Below are 21,042 nucleotides of genomic sequence, written 5' to 3'. Positions count from 1 at the left end.
AGAGATTTTTGTAGTAGCAAAGGGAAATTCAAATTCGAGGGAGGCACTGTTTTTAAAATGATCCTTCATCATCTGGTTAGTTTTCTCAGACTGCAAGAATTCACAATTCAGTGGTGACCATTTTATAAACTCTGACTCACACGAAAAAGCATTTTCCTCCGTACCGTACTTTTCCAGTCCTTTAAATGACGGATATAATTGCATATTTTGTGTTTTAACATTTTCAGGTTACTTCCCAAAGTCCCATGATAAAGGGCCCTGTGAAGGAAGCAAATCATTCCACTCAATGCGCCGTCTGACATTTTTCCATATCTTTTTTTTTTTTTTTTTAATTCTATTATCTCCAACTCTTTGTGCTTTTGAAGAACTAGACGTTTTATCTGAATGTGTTAAGAACTCACAACTAAATAGTAGCCATTTCTTAAAACCTGCCTCAAATAATAAAATAAATGTTCTTACAAAACTTATTTGTTTCTCCATGATCTTTCCAATAAAAAAACTTTTTATTTCTTTCGATTTAAAATTGTTTTGGGTAACGTCTTAAGGGCTCCATGATACAGGGCCTTGTATGGCAAGCAAAGGTCTCCGTTCGATCGGTCCTCTGAAATTTTCCTATGTCATTTTTTTCTTACATTATTTTATCTCCAACCATTTGTAACCTAAAACGAAACGTTTTATCTGAAACACCTGATAGATTGATAGAATGCATTTCATGTGTGAAAACGAATTGAATACATTCGGAAGCGAAGAAAGATGAATGATTCTGAATGTTGATAAAATAATCCATAACTAGATTGGTGCGATTCAGTGTCCGATTTACGTCTACTAGGCAACCATCCTGTATAATGCAACCAATAAATAGACTGAGGTCACACATACTATTTTACAAAGTCTGTAGTATGAAATAACCGCTAACGTATCCTATATCACATTGTCTCTCCTGGTTAAATATAAACCTGATATGATAATCGTAAACACTTTTTGGGTCGTGGTCAACACTCAGAATAGTATTCAAAACCACTCCTCTATCCGCAGAAGATTTTGTGGTTACTATCCTCATCTATGGTAGCGTCGTGTCTTTCCCCATCGAGATGAAACTATGGTTGCGGATCGTTATAATTGAACTGCATCACATCTGTCAGCAAGCATCCAGCAGTTTTGTTCTAATGTTTTCTTCGATGAACGCCTACGTAGGCACTTCAATGCACATCCTAAAAGAACGGTGCACACTGTCCACAATCTGCAGTATGAAACCTTTCCTCATCTACCGCATTATCTTCTGACATATCCCTCATCGATCTCTTCATCTTCTTCGGAGGAGACCCGAGTTTTCGGTTCCTGGAGGGTGCTAATGTGGTTTGGATATCATGTTAAGCTGTAGGTTTTCGTTTCATACAGCCTTACTGCTAAAAGGGATGCTAATCTCTAATCCAAACACCCGCTCTTCTGGTATCTTGATTATTTCTTGGCAGGAAGAGCTTCCCTGATGTCAGGACGGTACAACCTGCTGTTGACGACATCTTTTCATCGTAGATTACAGATTTCAGTGGTTAGTCGCTAAAGTGTGTCGCTTGAACCTGTGACTATATACTAAGCTGGTATTGTAGTTTTCACTTTCTTTTTTTCTCTCTCTTCTTTTTTTTCAACTTTGAAAGTAACACATGTTAGTTGGACATCTCTCTTTGATACTTTGGTGACATTGTACTTTTAGGTTGACTGGTTATTCGGTTGGTTTCATGTAGCACTTTTTCTTTTGCCAATGTAATATTCACAGCTTAACGCTGGATCAAAATATATTAGCTCCCACTAGGAATCGAACCTGTGATGACACACTTTAGCTACTTGACCACAAGGAGGCACATGGGGTTTTCAGTTTCGATTTCCTTATACATATTGCGAATAGGCGTCGCCTTAAACAATATATTTAAAAAGGATAAGCACCGACAAAGTTTGCGATCCGTAAGTCAAGAAATTTTATGAAATATTGTTATGTTTTTAAACTTGAAAAAAAAAAAAAAAAAAAAAAAAAAAGATTACGACATATTGTTGTACCCATATAATATCAGTATTTCACACTAGTATCTGTTTTAGAACAGTATGGGCGGCGGTGGCTCGGTGATAGAGCATTCACCTCTGGTGTATGGGATCCTTGCTTCGATCCCAGCCCGCGCTAAGTGAGCTTTGTGGTGGACAAACACCGTGTCCGTGGGTTTCCTCGGGTTCTCCCGTTTTCTCCCACTTCCTTCATTCCGCGATTGCATTCATATCTCATCATCACCGTCTCCTTTAACCTAGCCGGCATAAGCGTGAGATGTAAAACTCAAAGATTTTTGGTTTAGAATACTATTTGTTGTTCATATTTATGCTATCCTTTCGAAGTACTTGTGTTTTATGCACCTAAACAAAAAAAAAAAAAAAAAAAAAAAAAAAAAAATCTTCGTAGTGAAACTTATGGTTGTGATCACGGTCCTTGCTTAGTATGCTTTTTGAAAGAAAGAAAAAAATATATCGTGCAGTAAAGTTAAAAAGCAAGCATACAAAAGCTGTTATCTACAGCACTGTACTAATTAGATACGGACTAAAGGAAGAAATTAACAAAAGTTACTTTCTTATTATATTGTTTCAGTTTTTATTATTATGAAAATCTTGCAAGTATCCTACTGTCCTAAGAAAGGAAAAAAAAAAACAATGAGATTCGATCCGGTATCAAAATGTTTTACAAGTTTGTAGTCATTCACTTTACTGATTCACCCACGGAGACTCGATTAGATGAACTTCCTTCCTCTTTACGATACGTTCAGATTTTCTAACCGTAGCATGTCGCTTCGAGCCTCAAAAGAAGAGTTCTTCTGTTCTGGATTCCACGTTCAGAGACCTGGGTTCAATTCCCGGCGGGAGCTCATGTGGTTCGGATTCCACGTTAAGCTGTAAGTTCATATCTCATATAGCCTCACTTCTCAAAGGAACGCTAAACTTAAAACCAAATCAATCAAACCGGAAGTCTGGGAGTACGGTGGCTCAGTGGTAGGGCGCTTAACTCTTATGCGTAGAGTCCTTGATTCGATTCCCGGTCACTCAGTGGTAGAGCGTTCACCTCTGGTGCTTGGGGTCCTGGATTCGATCCCAGCCCCCGCCAAGTGAACTTTGTGGTGGACAAACACCGTGTGCGTGGGTTTTCTCGGGGTTCTCCCGTTTCCTCCCACTTTCTTCATTCCACCATTTCATTCATTTCTCATAATCACCGTCACCTTTAGCCTAACCGGCATAACCGTGGGACGTAAAACTTAAAGATTTCGTTTCATTTCATTTTCGATTCCCGGTCAAGAAAGTTTGTGGTTGACAACGTCGTGTCCATGGGTTTTCTCGAGGTATCCCATCAATTCTTCCATCATCAATTTATTTGCCTTAACCATCGTCTCCCTTAGCTTAAAGGGCATAATCGTGGTACGTTAAACTGAAAGATTTCATTTTCAAGCCGGAAATGCTAGAAATTAAAGATTTTCGGTTTTAACGTTGATAACTATAGAACAAGAACGGTAATTAATAGCGAGAATCTGCACACGATTAAACGTCCCAAGAATACATTTTGTCTCGATTTTTAATTCTGTACTAACACCGGAAGTGATAGAAATCCACGAAAACTTCCGGTATCAATATTGATCCACAAAGAACAAAAACGATAACAGATAGGGAGAAGCGATTTTTACGGTATCGATTTAACGTTACAACAGTGCGTACCATGTTTCTTAGTAATCTATTAACACCGGAAGTGTCAGAAATCAACAACCACTTCCGGTTTCAACGTTGATCGCTTATAAATAAAAATAGTAATAGATAGCGAGTAACGTTTTTTTGCAATCAATTAGTCATTCCAAGAATATATTCCATCTCTAATCTCTCTACTAAAGCCGGAAGTGGTAGAAATTACTACCACCGTTGGTTTCAATATTAGTTGAGAAAATATCATCCCATACAAACCAAACTCCTTCACGTGCTATACACGTGACACTGTTAACGTGTTTAATTTTGCATTTAGATGTGTACCTAATAGTTTAACCGACCCAGGTTTTGCTTTGCCATGATCATGGAACTACTGAGACAGAAGTATACTGTTTCCGTTTTATTATAGTTCTACTCTTAACTTATTGTAAGACAGCCAAGCATCAGATTTATTGATCGCCTGATTATATTTTAATTTTATTTTATGTTGTATGTATAATTATTTGGTTAGTTACGTTTTGAAATAACTCAAAGTTATGAGTATATTGATAAATAAATTTTAAACAAAACTTTATTTCCGACGAAGTCTTCTTTATATTAATTTTCTGTTTTAAAATAGAATCAAGGTATAAATAATGGATAACTATTTTTCATATTGTCTTGATAAAAGATAATGTGTTTATGCTATGTACTGTGTAAATGGTAAAATATTTACTGTAATTTCTTTTCCATATTAAGTACGGTAGTGGATTCCGTAATTGAAGTATACCATCATGATCTGTTATCTAATTTTTCTCAAATTTTTTCAAACAGCTAAAGGAATAGAAATTTTCAAGTTCCAAGCAGCATTTCAGAAGGTGTTTGACGTAAGTACTTCTTTTTTTTTATTATTATTATTGTGGTGCTGGAATCCCATGCAGTGTTCTACTTAATACATAGCAGATACTTTCTTTTGCGTTGCTTGTTTTTAGTGTTAAAATGTAACTAAGCCTGTTCTCTTAGCTCTGATCATGTACAGAAGATGGATCTTTAAAATGTTTCCGGAATACATAGTATGAAAGGTAAGTGTTGTTATATATATATATATATATATATATATATATATATATGGCAAAAAAAAAAAAGTTCCCAATCAATATGGGATCTTTCGGGGCTTAAAGAATAGTAAGGAAAGGAAAGTTCAGGAGATATTTTCCCAAAAGATTTAGCTCTACAGATTTTTAAGTATTAGATGTAATTTTGTATAATCTCACTACTAAATTGGGTTTTCCTTTTCCTGCTCGCAGAAAAGTGTAATTTAAAAACATAAGTCTGATATATTTTTGTTGCTAACAGTAAATTAAAAAAAAATAAAGTTTTTACAAACATGTCTCTACATGCTTGTTAGGTTATGACATAATTAATCTCTTTCATATGATTTGTACAGAATTTGTTCCTAAATTTGAATAAATGTCGTAATTTGATACAAATACATTGAACGTTTTGCATTATATGTTCATAATTTGGTCGTTGTAAGTTGAAGAAAAAAAAAAAAAACTCTCCAAACTAAAAAGAACCTTACTACTTTTTGGTTGTGTCCGAGATATTGCTGAGCTCCCTCGTGGCTAAGCAGTTAGCACATGCGCCTGTGGCGTGAGAGACCCGAGTTTGATGCCTGATGGGAGTTCATGTGGCTCAGATCCCACGTTAAGCTGTAGATCCTCGTCTCATATAGTTTCATTGCTGAACAGAATGCTAAACTCAAAATGCGAGATATTGTTGACTTTTAAGATTCGGTGTCAAAATTTCTTTTACTGTGAGTTCCGTAATTAGTTTGCTTCTTGGGACTTTTTGCTTCGTAGACTGTTCACGCTGATTTAATGTTTCTTGTCATTGCAGTTTTGAAAAACGTTTCGATAGGTAACTGTAAAATGATTCTTAATGGAAGCAAGATACTTGGAAGATCATACCTGACAATAAAAGTTCAACCATAGATTCAGAAATGCTTCGTTTAGGAACTAGCTTGATTTTGGCTACAAATCGAAAAAGCTCTGGAACGAATTGTATTTAGTTGCTATGAGTTGACACCAATATTCGTTGTTAGATGCGAAAGGAAGCACAAATTTTATAAGTTGTTTTTTCCTAACTCAACTCGCTCATGTTCGTGAGTGTTTTTTGCAGTATTAGGTCATCAATAATTTTATGATTTCCTTTGTTGGGCATTGAACTGCTCATTGCTGAATGTAGCATTTTGCTGAATATCATCTTAAATAATTTCTGATCAGCATACATTACTAGTAAAATAATCCTTCATTGTATTTGATTTGTAAATATATTTAGGTGGGTCATCTGTTGCAGTCTTTGTACTATCAGAAAGAAAGAATGGTTAGTGCATTTTTTTTCTCGCTTGTTAGGAGTGACTCTCCGAAGTGAATCGCCCTAAAACGCTTGGGGCAAAAACGTCGTTGGCAAGTACAGGGTGGACATAAAGTCTCACGATCATAATAACAAACATTAATAACAAGGAAACTAAAAATGATAGAAGCATGCAGTTTGCAGCAAATAATAGGAAATCTCAGAAAGTTTTTCACCTGATTTAGAGAATTTTCACATGTGCTCCATTAGTTGCCCTCAGCACATTCATGCGATGTCACATGCGAAAGTTCTTGTGGAACGGTCTTCTTGTGTTAACGGTTGAACAATCTGCAACTTATATGCGTATAACTTCAAGGGTTTGTGTAAAAGTTTTAACACAGTTAACTTTGGGATGTCCAGTTCACGTGATGCGCAACGCAAGATTTCCGTGGGCTTCGGGTTAAAGCAACATGAACAGCTTCCATACGTACCTCACTAACATGGTCTATCGCTTCTATCACGATCTAAAACACTTCCTGTTGCAACAAACTTGCTATATCATTCCTTTATGCTCTCAACATCTGGTGGCTGCTGTCCATACTCTATCTTAAATGTTTGTTGAACTGTGACGGGAGATTTCATTTCATGATACCACAACACACACTTCGCTTTCTGCTGTGCTGACGCCATTTTTAAACAAATGACTGTCACGCTGCGGTCATCTACAGTAGATAGCAGCACAGGCTATGGCAGAATCTTAAAGTATCATATAAGCGATGTTTGCAAACCCCATGCTCCTATCATTCTTTGTTTTCTTGTTATTAATTTTTGTTATCAGGGAGAGATTTTATATGTCCACCCTGTACAACCATACTTTATAATATATGGTTTTGTAATGATTGTTCTGTATGACTACCATATCATAATTATGAATAACATTTTGTGTTGAGCCTGATATTGAACTGCTTTTTCTGTGTAGATTAATGCTGACGTTTCTCTGTAGTTTTGTAAACTAACTACTAAACAAATGCATGTAGTGTTAGGTTCCACGAAAATAAATACTACACTAAACTGGAGGTATGTACCTCGGTCAGTTTTGCACATTCTCCAGTAAGTGATTATGATCTCAGCGGTCTCTAATCTTAAAACAGAATCGTCTGAGATTAGGAATATTTATCTTGATTGGCATTCCCGCAGTTTTCAGTATTTAGAATTAGCTTCGCTTTGCAACAATTGCTTCGGTTTAAACATGTAATGTAGTTAGACTTCCCTTGCAAACGGAATATCTCAAGTGAAAGTAGAGAGTAATTTGTTATTGTAGCAGGTTAGCTGCATGAAAACCAAAGATTCTAAAATCTAATTCTTTTAGTAGAGACTTAACACTAATGGCTTGTTAATTTTAGATACATATGACTCATACATTTATTTATATGGTACCCAACTAAACAGAACCTATCTTATCTAGAAGTCATAAGAATTGACAAACTTATTTTCAAAAATTAACAGGTCCATCTATATAAACTTGTACGCGAGACACGGAAAGTTGAGTCTTAAGGAAGAAAGTACCTGGAGCGTTGAATTTGTTATTACTAGCAACGGGATTAAATACAAGAATTACTTTTCGCTGTTTAATTGAAAACTGTCAAATGTAGATTCCAAGTTGCAAGTTCTGGTTTGCAAGACGTTTCATAATCACTTGGACTCTATCTTCAAATAAAGTGATTAAAGAAATGTTGAAGTATCGGTCAAAACATAATTAGTACTTATCTTAGCCCATAAATTTATAGATCTGTTAAAATTTACATTATGTTCCTCCGAACACTTGTGTACTTTTCTTTTATAGTGTTACCTTGTAGATCTACAATTGTGTTCGGATGATAAGGACAAGAGTTGGAATACAGGTACCGCTAAATTTACAAAGGCAAGGGAAATACCTATGAATCTCTCTGCATATATATATAGGGTTTTACAAAAATATGTCACATTATTTTGGGAAGAGATTCTTCCTTTCAAAGTAAGAGAAAAGTTCATATGGGCCTGTGCTCAAAAGTTGATAGCTTCCGAGTTACAGGGTGCCGAGAACGTCAAACAAGTAAACTTTAAAAGTTCACAGCTCCACTACTATGGAGTCTATCGTAGTCGGGTTAAGAAATCACTGAGGAACTCGTATGTGAACTATCTAAATATCCATGTTTAAGAATGCTCCAGTACTCGCACACCCATTTTTAGAGATGTAGGTGGAGAGTGATCAAGTACTCCCAAAAAGCACCTCTAAAAATGATTGTGCAAGTACCGGAGGTTCTCAAAGATGGATATTTGAATAGTTCACATACCAGTTCCTCAGCGATGTCTTGACCTGACTACGATCGGTTCTATAGTAGTGGAACTATGGACCTTAAAGTTCATTTTTTCACATTCTCGGCATATCTACGAAACTATGCACTTCCGACCACAGGTCTATATAAACTTGATATGGGGAATCTATTCCCAAAATATTGTGATAAGTTTTTGTAACACCCTGTATATATATATATATGCCCTCTGGAAGGAATCCCGAAATGGCATAAGCAATTAAATCACTTGCCAGAAAATACTGAAAATATAATCACACAAGTCAAAAAGCAAACTACAAACACTTTCGCTAAAATGCTTCATCAGCGTTTAGTGAAAGTGAAATACTCATAGCAGTAAAATCACCCTTCATTTGATTTTTATGTATATTTTTTTTTCTGTCCAAGGCTGATCTGTAATTGCTATTTAAATGACGTTTATTAAGTTTATTTTTTTCCAATAAATTTATTTAGATGTATGATTGTGCATAACGTAGGAACCAGAAGCCTGCCTACTATAGTACGAGACGCATGTCAAAAAACACACGATAGTTTATTACACGGGGTTGGCAAAAGGGATGAAGTTGGGCATGCACTAGTATTCTGTGCTTTTAACACAGATTGAATTGTACGAGTGGAGTTGAGTACGTGCGAGTAGCAGTAGGGTGAAATGACTGCCGTAATACAAAATCCTGCCAAATGTGAAGTGAGATCTGTCATGCGATTTTTGAACGTCAAAGGATAGAATGCAGCTGACATCCATCGGAAATTGTGTGTCATTTACGAACTGACGATGATGAGTGAAGAATATCAGGCAGTGGTGCAGAAAGTCTCGGGAAGGGCGTTCTAATGTTTATGACGATGAGCGTAGCGGAAGGCCTAGTGTTCAGACGAACCATCTGGTGCAACACGTTAACGAGAGTATGCGATCCAATCATCGGTTCACAATAACTGAACTCGCCAAAGAGTTTCCAGAAATGTCTGCGAAAACAATGCATCAAGTTGTGATTGGTAAGCGGGGTTGTCACAAACTGTGTGCGAGATGGGTGCCGAAAATGCTGACAGTTTCTCACAGAGAGCAAAGAATGACAGCTGCACATGACTTTTTTTTTTTGATCCGTCGGAGAAAGATGGAGATGAGCTCTTTTTTCACATAGTGACGGGGGATAAAACCTGGATGTCGTACGCCACTGGGGAGTCGGAGGAGCGGCCAGTGCAATGGTGACACTTTGGTTTTCGTAAAGAGAAGAAATTCAAACGCCACAAAATCATGGCAACTTTGTTTTGAGACCTAAAGGGTGTGATTCTTGTGGAATTCTTAGAACCAGTACAAAGAATTACAGCAGGTGTCTATTACCAAACACTCAATAGTCTGCGACGTGCCATTCAAAATTGGAAGAGAGGAATGGTACGCTCTGGAATTCTTCCGATCCATGACAACGCCCGCCCACACACAGCTGCTCGTACTGTTAAGATAATTCAAAGATTTCGGTGGGAACTACTCATTCATCCCTCTTACAGTCCCAAACTTAGCCCCAGCTATTTCTTTTTTTCTTTTTTTCTTTTTTTTTTCTTTTTTACCTGAAAAAGTGGCTTGCATCGAAAAGTTTCAACGACAGCAAAGTGCGCAAAACATCAATTCTGGACTACCTGCACTATCAGGCTGCATAATTTTACACAGAGGGTATGCGAAAGCGTGTGGCACGGTATTAGAAATGATGTCAGATTCACGATGACATCGTCGATAAATAATTTTTTACGTGCGTCTCGTATTTTACACATTCATATAACAGATCAAAGCCTGTCACCATACCAATTTTAATCCCGATTGGTTGAAGTCGGTGTATTGTTTTCGTGTTTTGAAAATATAATTTGTTTTCTTTCATTTGAGTTGAGCGTCCCTTTCAGCAGCGAGGCTATATGAGACGTGGACCTACAGCTTAAGGTGGGATCTGAACTGCATGAACTCCCACCGGGAATCGAATCCGAGTCTCTTACGCCAAAGGTGCGTACGCGAATCGTTTAGCCACGAGGGAGCTCTTTTTGAAAATAAAACTATAAAAATTTGAACATACATAACTCAAGAACTGAAAGTCTGCATAGCATATTATTTCACACGGGTTTAGAGCACTTCAAGATCTACCACCATGTCAAGTTTGATACCGATTGGATGAGTTCATTTGAACTTGTATGGTACATAGCGCCCTTGATATTTGAAGGAAAAAAATCGGATGAAGGACCGGAAGAAAATGTGGTTCAGCGCCAAGTAATTGGCAGGTTCAGAATTTAGTGTATAAAGATTTTTTTTTCCGCGTGATTATAACCCAATATGGTCCCGAATCTGACATTTCTCAGCTAAGGCTCTTTTCTTTCGATATTTTTGTCTTCCCAATTCTCTCTCTTCCGGTCTGATGAAGTATCAGCGAAATCATTTTCGGTTTACTTGTTTTTGTGTGTGTTCTATAGTGTTTCTATATATTTCTGGTAATTAATTTCTTTATTTTCTACTCCCACTTCCAGATAGATTTTTAATCGGAGAAAGGTAACACTAAGGCGTACGCAGAAAACGTATTATATTATCGATGATTTCTCAGTTATTTCTAGTAGCAAATGTTGTTGAAAGTGTGTTGGTGTGTGAAATATGTTTCTTACTCTGATCTTTCTGGAGGGTTGCCACACAAAATCAAATTTGAAAATACAAAATGTTTCAAAATGATTTGGAGTATTGAAACTGATTTTTTTTTTTTTTTTAATTGTGCAATTTATTAAAAATTTTACACATAAGTACTTTAAGTGTTCAAGTTTTAATGGTAAAAATTGTAATATAGCAACACACAAATGTTCGGTGTGAGCCCCCTTTGTTACCCCACATACACATCAGTTCGGTAGTCCAATTCCCCTAGATCCGTTTCAGCATATTTTCATTAACAGTTTGGTCTGAGCAGCAATGCACTCTTCCAGTTCACAGATATCTTGGAGTACTGATAGTTTGTACATAATGCCTTTGGGATGTTCCCACAAAAAGACCAAAAAAAAAAATTCAAAGGGTGAAGTCCAGTGATCTTGGTAGCCAAGGTAAAAACGTTGTTAACCTTGTAACCACCTCTTATTAAGGTAATCCAGCAGTTTGACAGTTTCTCATTAAGGTATTTCCTTACATTGCGATGAAAGTGACAATAGCCTCCATCCAATTGATAGATAAATTTTGCACTGTCATGTTCAAGCTGTGACATAAGCTACGTAGTAAGCATATGTACAATGAAATTGTAAAACGCAAAATGCTTTATCTGCACCACAGGCAGCTATCTTGCAACTTGTGACCTTTTCTTACTTTGCCACCTGGCGAAGAATTTTGAACTACTACGACCGTGCCAAACAAAACTCCAGGATATGGTAGAAAGTCTTTCCATACAATTTTAGTCGTCGATAATATTTTAAGGCTCATGGAAGGAATTCTTATTGCTTAAATCACTTTGAAACACGCTGCATTTAACTCGGCTTCGCACATTTAACTAAAGTTATATTACTGTAAAGAAGAATAACTTTTTAGTTAGCATATAAGTGTTGTTGTACTTTAAGAAGTTCACTTCTTTTGTGTTGACGTGTTCTCGTTGGACGTTCCCATTTTTTGTTTAGGAACGCAGCTTGTCTCTGAAGTTTTTTGATGTTGTAAGTTGAAAATAAATAAATTTATAAGAAAAAAAATAATGTGGCTATTTGAGTGATTAGTTATCGTTCTTTGTTAGTTTGTCCCGGGTTTCGATTTCTGGTGGGGCACGTAACGTTTATTCATAATCCAGCAGTACGACACAGACAAGAAACTACTTAAATTACGGAAGAGGTAGCAAATTTCAATTTCGAAAGCCAACAATACAAAAGTGTAGATGCGATAAAAACCACTATGCTAATTACACATCACGCAACTCGTGGCCTTACATAGCGCAGTTGCTATTGCTCTCTTCTTTGGTGCGGCGGTCCCGGATTCGATTTCCGGTGGGAACAATCGATCAAAAAATGTAAAAGATTTTTTCAGGCCATCCATCCTGTGTGAAGTTTTCCTGAGTTTTTTCATTCACAGCTGGTAAATACCAGGATGTTACCTAACATACAAGTCTCAGGCCGCTCCCTTCCTTCTCTTTCCTGGGAAAGTATGATCGCCGAGGGACTTCATCCCTCATACGTGACGGGCTAACGTGGCCTTAGATGTCGAAAGCCCAGAAATCTAATTCCTAATTATAACATCAGCTAACTAAATGCCATTTGTCATGCTCTCGTGGTTTGTTATTGTATGAAGATTTAAGAAGAAAATTAGATGCGGCACAATAATATATTTCTCCTTGTTCAAGCTTACCGTGAGAAAAAGAGAATGTGTTTCGAATCTCCTACAGGTTGGTTTTAACGAATAAGCCAGTCGTATTTTCTTTTGTAGTAATTGACACTAGAGAAGAGAGAGTGACAACTTTTTAATTTAGGAAATGTGTCGAGAAATAAAAATTCATATTTCTTGAAAATCCTTTGAAAATGTCTTCAAAGTCAAGTAAAATAGTTCTAGAAAATATGGAAGACATGCCTTGAAAAACGCCAGGGAAAGTTGTTTGTAAGTTTTTTGTGGCAACCCTAGTTGAAAAACTTGTGTTGTAGTTTTTCTTTTATTTTCGAAAATTGGAATTGTTTTTTGATAAATTGCAGTGTTTTTTGGAATGCAAGCCTGTTGTCACGAATCAGAATTGCAAGATGTATGTATATGTTTGTGATATAGATAATTCATGTTATTTTGTGCCATTGTTTCTTTCTTTTGTGTGTGTGTGTGTGTGTTCATTTTTTAAACTTCCCTCTGTTTTGCATGCAGGAGAAGTACTTGGTTGTTTCACACTTTTCGTAAGGTGCATGAGTGTATTTTTGAGAAACTAATTGTGATGTTTGTTCTGTCTCTGTGTGTAAATATCAGTCTTTGTATTTTTGATTTCTGTTCTTGATACGGAAAATATTGAGGCACGAAAGAGGAGAATTTGCTCAAAGTGTTTTTTTTTTCAAGGCGTTAAGTAGGAAACATTCATTCTTTCGAGTTGGCATAACCTCTTGTGTAAAAAGAAGAAGCTCGTTACTCTGTTGTTTTGTGGAGGTCACCGTTTAGTGATAGATGCTGATTTTAATTTATCGAAATATTTGTTGTTTTAGGTTTAACAGAAAAAAAGGTTTCGGCACAATTGTGGATGTTGAGAGAAGTTATAATTTGGAATCATATCGAAACGAATCTGGATTTCATATATAGTGTTGGTTATTTCTTAAGCTACGTATTGTCTATGCAGACTCAGCTTTTCCCGGATCTTTAGCTTTTATTTAAGTGGGAGCTGTTACTTGTTACTGCTAAGATCTACGTCAGGAAATATATGCCTAACAGAATGCAGTTAGAAATAAAATGCTTGTCATAAACTAGACTTCCTTAATCACAAAATTTAATCACAACAGATAGAAAGATATTCGAGCTTTCTACCAACCATTGTTAGGTTAGTTCACAGTGTAGTTGGATTTCTTTTAAAATTATTATTTTTACTTAATTATTATTAAGGGAATCCTTTCAGAACAAGACATGTATCTACAGCAGGGTGGCCAACCTTTTTAGCTTTTCATTTCAGAAATCTCTGGGAGGTCCACTTATCTGCTCACTAGCTCACTAGAAGGAATCTCAAAACTACAATGGCAATGCACAAAGTGTGGCAGAGATAACCACGGGCTATCATTCACAATTTGACGGTTCATTAGTAAGGACCGCGGTGGCTCAGAGCGTTCACCTCGGGTGCATGGGGTTCTTGGTTCAATGCCAGCTCGCGCCAAGTTAGCTTTGTGGTGGACAAACACCGTGTGCGTGGGTTTTCTCGGGGTTCTCCCGTTCCCCCTTTCTTCATTTCACCATTTTATTCATTTCTCATCATCACCGTCTCATTTAGCCTAGCAAGCATAACTGTGAGACGTAAAACTTAAAGATTTCATTTCATTAGGAGACCGCGGTCCACGCGTTGATTACCTCTAACCTACAGTTTAACGTGAGATCCGAACTACGTACACTTCAACCTCTATTTCTCGTACGAAAATCGAAAACACAGACAGGGCTCTAGTGAAAAGTACAGAGACTAGCTCATAATTCCGAAGTACTTAAGAGAACGTGGATGAAGTATACTCGCTTTCAAAACAAGACAGCCTCGATTCCTGGAAATGCACAGAACACCCAAACGCCTCTGTTCCTCCTCAACAGGCCATAAATCTAAGAAAACAATAGGCGATCCTCGGTTGGAAAGAGGAAAAGAGGTTGTCAGATGTCCCCTTTTGTCCAGATTTATTTTATTTAATTTATTACGAAAAATAATAACACAATGTGTTTGTTTCTTATTTGTTTTTCTTTCTTTTTTCTTCTTCTACCTAATGACATCGGACATCTGGCAACATCCAGCAACCACCATCCTAACAAGGGTTGGGTTGTCCTTTTGGTAGTGGTGTGAGACAAAGCTTATGTTTTGAAATGAACAATCCTCACGGTATCCTATATAAATGTATTTATAACAAACCTTTGAAGCTCTCATAGACACATACTATTGGGTAGCTGATCGAACTGTGAGGTTCTGAACTCCAGCTAATTTGCTGTGGCCCAAAAGTAGGTATACAGTCCTATACTAATCGGCGCATGGCATTTTATATCATTTACTTACTGTTATTCATACAGGCATTGTTTTAGTTTATTATTTGTTCTTATTTCTTTTCACTTATATCTTAAGCTCGGAACAGACCTATGCAAAGACATTCATTATCTTAACAAACTAAAATGTCATACTGATTAATGCAGAGGTGCATATCTACTTTTGGGCCACTCTGTATTACTCAACAAGCCCTTCGGCCAGCCAGACATGTTTAATTTGTACAAGCGCCATGAAGTTCTTATGATTAATTTTGTTTCAAAAACTGTTAATTTTTTCAACCCTTGCTTTGCAATGTAGAATGGAAGATGAATTTAAAAGCTTCAGCATCTAGCATGAATTTTGTAGGAACGGACATTTAAAAATTAAGTGTGTTGAGCGTTTCTTCAATATTCTAAGTTGTGTACGTTTGTATGTAAAAAATATTTTCTTTGAATTTCCTGTATTGTTAGTAGAAATAACTAATGTATTATTATTATTATTATTATTATTATTATTATTATTATTATTATTATTATTATTATTATTATTATTATTATTATTATTATTATTGATTTCAAGAAAATAAAATTGCGTAATGAAATGAAATACTGGTGACAATTACAAGATAAAATTAAGTTCCGAGTGGAAACTGTTCTATACCCTTTTCCCTACTTCAGTACCTTCATTTCAAATACACATTTTTAATTGTAATTTGTATTAAAATTAATATCTATTTCTTTATTAGGATTACTTTGGCAGTGATTTAATTCATTATGTCTAACTAGGATATCTCAGTTTTATTTTATGTTATTTATTTTTTCTTTTAACAAAGCTTACAGTTGCTCCCTTGCCTTCTGCATTATCCATACTGAACTTGTGCCAGTAAATGATAAATCTATATTTTCTGACACAAAGGCCCCAGGTACCAAGTTTCGTGAAAAAAGAAATCAGTCAAGCGGTTTTTGTGTGTTGCTTCAAGCACCGCCAAGTAGGAGAGATGACACTCTTTCTAGGATGGTCGTACACTTTTAAAACGTTTAAATGTTGTAATGCGTAATGGTTCTTTTCTAGATTTCCTAATAGCCTTGTGAGGAATTAGTATGTCTAATGGGGGCCTTCTAGCAAATCTGTAAATGAGAGAATATGTGTTATTTAAAGGGGTCGCGGTGGCTCAGTATTCGAGTGTTGACCTGTTATGCGCAGGGTTCGTGGTTCGATCCCAGCTTGCGTCAAGTGTGCTTTGTGGTAGACAAACACCATGTGCGTGAGTTTTCTCAGGATTCTCCCGTTTCCTCCCACCTTCTTCATTCTATCAATTACTTCATAATTATTCACTTCACTCCGTCTCCTTTAGCCTAATGGGCATAACAGTGGGTCGTAAAACGAGAAATTTCATTTTATTTCGCGAGTTTGCAACTTCCTCTGCCTGAACAAAAGAATGCATAACTTCATGCCGCCATTTCACAGCGTGCCACTCTATTGTTTGAAAAGTATCGAGTAGCAATTGATATGTTTACTGCTTTACCTGTATCTTTACTGCTTTTTCCATTAGTTCACTTCTTCACGTTTCTTTGATAATTTTATTTATTGTATTCCTATTTCCATCCTGTGTGAACAAGGCATTACGGGAAGCCAAAACTTTCAAAGTGCAATAGATTTTGAGGAATACGATCTTAAAGTAAGTGAGCTTTGTATATCAGGGTGTCTATTGGTCACGAAAGTCACGAAAAAGTCACGAAATCAGAAAACGGTCATGAAACTTAAAAAAATTAGCTTTTGGGTCAGGATTTTTTTTTATCTGTACAAATATAAGTAGAAACTGGAGAATTTTGTTCTATAAAACGTCAGAATTCACCGCCAAAATAATCCTAAGACGCTACCAAATCGCAAGCAAAGCACGCTTCTATTGCATGCATGTAAACTCGATCTAATTCGCACCAAATTCGCTCTTGAGATTGTACTTCAGCTGGCATCATTGCGTAGTGGCGATGCAAATATCATCACATCGCTGACACCACCTATGTATCTAACCAACTTATTCAATTGTGAGAAGACACCAAGTTTTTATCGCTCCAGGGAACGACCTTTGAAAGTAGAGATAAGATAAAGATAAGTTCTAAAGAATATAGGTACTCTTATTAGTTTTAGAATGCTACGAAATGTTAAGGCTTGGTAAAGAGAAGTTAAAAAAAGAAATGAAATTTTAGTAGACACCCTGTATATGGTTTATTTTACTTTCGTAACATCTGACAAGGAAACTGTGGAAACTTCCAAAAAATTACTTTTTATGTTTCAGTAGTTCTTTTTCACATGCATACATTTTAAACGTAGTTTCCATTCTTAACTTCCTTATAACTAAATGCTTATACTTCGCTCACCCGAATTGGCGTATGGCATCAGCCAATAGGCTCACAGTACGCTGTTATCACTGTTTTTGAACCTTCAGGGAGGAACCTTCATAATTGATTTTGTTCATATTTATGGACAATTATGAATTATTAGGTTCGTCACTGAAGGTTTTAATAACAGCGCACTGTGAGCTTATTGGCTGATGCCATACCCCAATTCGGGTGACGCGGAGTATAGTATTCTTGCGTTCGGTACAGGGAATAATTGTTTTGATATACCTGGCAGGATTACATGTAGTTTGAATAGTTTGAATCTCACGTTAAGCTATATATCTACGTCACATGTAGCTTCAGTATCTAAAAGATAAGTTAACCTCCAAAACTAATTAATTTTTCCGTATACTAAGCGCAAATAAATATTGGTTTAGAAATGCTATTCTATTGCTTTCGAGAGCTCTGCTATACGTTCAATGAATACGCATCCACAAGTCACACAAACACAATACTTAAGCTTTAATGATATTAAATGTTGAAGAGAATTGTCACTGTGCTTAGTTTTAAAAGACAAGTACTCAGAATAATTAATTTAAAGCATTACATTAAAGAAAAAAAAATGATTGACGAGAACCATTGGACTCATCTGTTAATTTCTAGGGTTAAATCAGTTCTTGGTGTATTATTAATGGTGTTTGATGTACTTAAATGTCATTCTCTTTTTACTCACAGGAATCTCGACGTTTTGTATGTCTTATCTTCAATTGTTACCATCACTTATCGATGCAGAGTTAGGTCTCTCGTTTGTCAATACAGGTAACGTTGTGTCGTCATCGTCAGAAGTCCAGATGCCAGGTAGTAGGATGGACAGAAAAAAAAAACAAAAAAAAAAAAAAAAAAAAAAACAATAAATTTAGAATTTCATGCAGGGGCACGTGTTAATTGTTATCACTCTGACCTAAATGGAGGTGAAAAAAAAATCATGTTTAAGGTTTGTTCTACTCGTAAAAATCCAAAAAATTGTAATTTTTAAGACATTTTAAGTAAACTTTGCGCCAGATTTTTATTTTTAACATAATTATAAAACAAGAGGCAATATTAAAATTTGGAGAATATACCACCCTAAAACATTTTTAAAGATAATTGTAAAACAGAAGGCATTATTAAAATTTGGAGCAGTAGCACCCCTTAGAGCATTTTGCAAACTAACTGTAAAACAAAAGGTAATATTACCTAGGTATGATCTAGAGAACAAATCAGCCTTAAAACATTTATCAAACTACAAAACAAAAATGACTGTCAAAATTTGGAGAATATAGCATACTAGATAGAACATTGCTCAAAGTAACTGCAGGAGAAAAGTATTAATAAAATTTATAGAACAAAGCTCTCTAGGACATTTCTCAATTTAAGTATAAGAAATCAATAGAACGTTTATCAAACTAGCTCTAACTAGTTCGTTTTGAAATTTGGAAAAAAAAAAATGTTCTAGAGCCTTTATTTATTTACTACAATTATTTACGCCTATATATATACCGAGTGTTTCGCGTCATCTGTTACAGTTTTACGAAAATGACTATTGCTATTATTATTATTATTATTATTATTATTATTATTATTATTATTATTATTATTATTATTATTATTATTAAAAAACCTCGAAAATCTAGAAAATTCAAAACTGATTTTGTTTCCCTGTTATGGGTTTCTCAATATGTCGAAAATTCGACTTTGAGACCACTAAACACAAAAGCTATTTGTTTCCAGCATGCGGAAGTGTAAGTTTTAGAGGATATATTACACGAACTAAATTCAGTGTGTTGGGATACTGTGGAAATATTTTTTCCATAATAAAAATAGAATCTACCGAGCAAAGATTCATCAATTTTTGAAGTAAGGCGTCATTGTGAAGTTGAAGTCTTGACCTTCTCTAAAACTTTCCATTCTCAAAAGCCAACAGGTTTTCTAATGTGGTGTCTCATATTTTATGATTTCACATATTATAGAGCCCATATAACTCAAGTCATGAAGCCATTCCGACTTTCATTCATAGAGACTTCGTAGCTTTTTGTAGTCATCTTTTTAAACACTTCTGAAACAGCCAGTATATAATATTGATGTATCTATATCTAATGAATCAGTTATTTATTTGTAGTACTACATATCAACCTAATAATATTTATTTAATATGGATATATGTGTAGGTACACAGGATGTTAGAAATATGGCTACACGTTCCTTTGCACGTACTTAATCAAGCTCAAGTGGTAGAGCGTTGGCTTCGCATTCGGGAGGTCGTGGGTTCGAATCCCGCTGCCGACCATCCTGACTGAGGATTTCCAGGGTTTCCCTCAGTCCTACCAGGCAAATGCCGGGATGGTACCTACTAAAACAGGCCCTGGTCGATACCTTCCTAAATCCTTTCCATTGTTATTGTTGTTGTTGGATATCCAGTATAAAATGGCCTCTGAGCTGTATCTGGTGATTGTTAAATAAATAAATAAATGATTGGGAAACCATTTATCTCAAACTAACGATAGACAACTATGTCGAGTCATTTAATTCCCACTAACTGCTTGCTGTTTGCAACACAGCATAATCAACAACATGTAGGGAAGTTACTCATTGTTTTATAAAACGTAGACACCGTAATATCATGAATTTCTTTTATACGCATTTGAACGTGATTCTTCAATACTTGGAGGATTTTCTCTTCCATAATAATGATAGTTATGTCAGTTTACATATACTTTAATGCGGAACTAAGAAGCTTCCTGAAAAATGCAATTTTTGAAACGAACATTCGTCCTTTTCACATTCCTTTAAACTCATTCCAGGGTTCCTATTGGTCAGGGAAGTCAGGGAAACTGGTGAAGATCAGGGAAACTCAGAAAAAAAAACTGAAAATCAGGGAAAGTCGGGCAATTATTTTTCTAACATTATTGGTAATTGTACACCAATTTCAGCTTAACCAACCATTATATGGGACGTTGCTCAGATTTTTGTGGGAGGTAAGTGGAATGTACGTGTGAGCATTGATTACTATTTGTCCCTATAGAATAAATGTTCTCATATATAAATATTCACCGTTATTTATTTCTTATTTCTATATTAACGTCGTTCGATACCTGTCATGAAAGCCAGGGAATTTCTGCCAAAGGTCAGGGGAAGTCAGGGAAATGGATTTCTCCAGATCAGTAGGAACCCTGCATTCACCTAGTTCCAAACACGTATCCTCATTCAGTTTGTGAACACAAATCGGCTTAAATGTTCGGTATTTTTATCGTTTCAAATCATGAGTTACATTATATTGTGTTGACTCTTACGCGTAGTTAGGCAGGTCGATTTTTGTCAACTTATTTCGAAGGCTTCCGAAATCCTCTCTGCTGTTGTTGCATCAGTGCTAGTGTGAGGCCTTCCAGGGTGTTTTCCTTTCTGAATACTTCTGGTTGTTAGCAGTCGTTTTCTTCATTTCCGCACAGTCGACGCTAACAATGTTGCATGAAAATCAAGTCTCGTTACTCCTAAAATCCCACTATGATTCTGGTACGCGACGGTTACTTGCTACTCCAGGTTCAGCGACATTTTGGCTACTGACGCCGGCTGATGCACGTGACTCATACCAGATATAACAAAGTTCCAAGA

The 21,042-nt window shown here is 36.1% G+C and overlaps 1 protein-coding gene across 3 annotated transcripts in view; it reads left to right on the top strand.

Annotated features, from left to right (window-relative positions):
- Positions 1 to 21,042, top strand: part of LOC145674559 (protein bric-a-brac 1-like) — a 1,152,100-nt gene that overhangs the window by 7,154 nt on the left and 1,123,904 nt on the right. For 2 of the 3 annotated variants that reach the window (XM_081744738.1, XM_081744734.1), the window contains exon 2: positions 4,534 to 4,586. The gene's annotated coding sequence lies outside the window, so the exon portion shown is untranslated. Of the gene's footprint in view, positions 1 to 4,533; positions 4,587 to 18,129; positions 18,214 to 21,042 lie in introns of all 3 variants that reach the window. The other variant, XM_081744736.1, reaches the window with a different exon arrangement.

Source organism: Thermobia domestica, chromosome 17 (genome assembly GCF_964235325.1).
Source record: "Thermobia domestica chromosome 17, izTheDome1.hap1.1, whole genome shotgun sequence".
Lineage (NCBI taxonomy): Eukaryota > Metazoa > Arthropoda > Insecta > Zygentoma > Lepismatidae > Thermobia > Thermobia domestica.
This window is presented reverse-complemented; position numbering and strand designations above follow the sequence as displayed.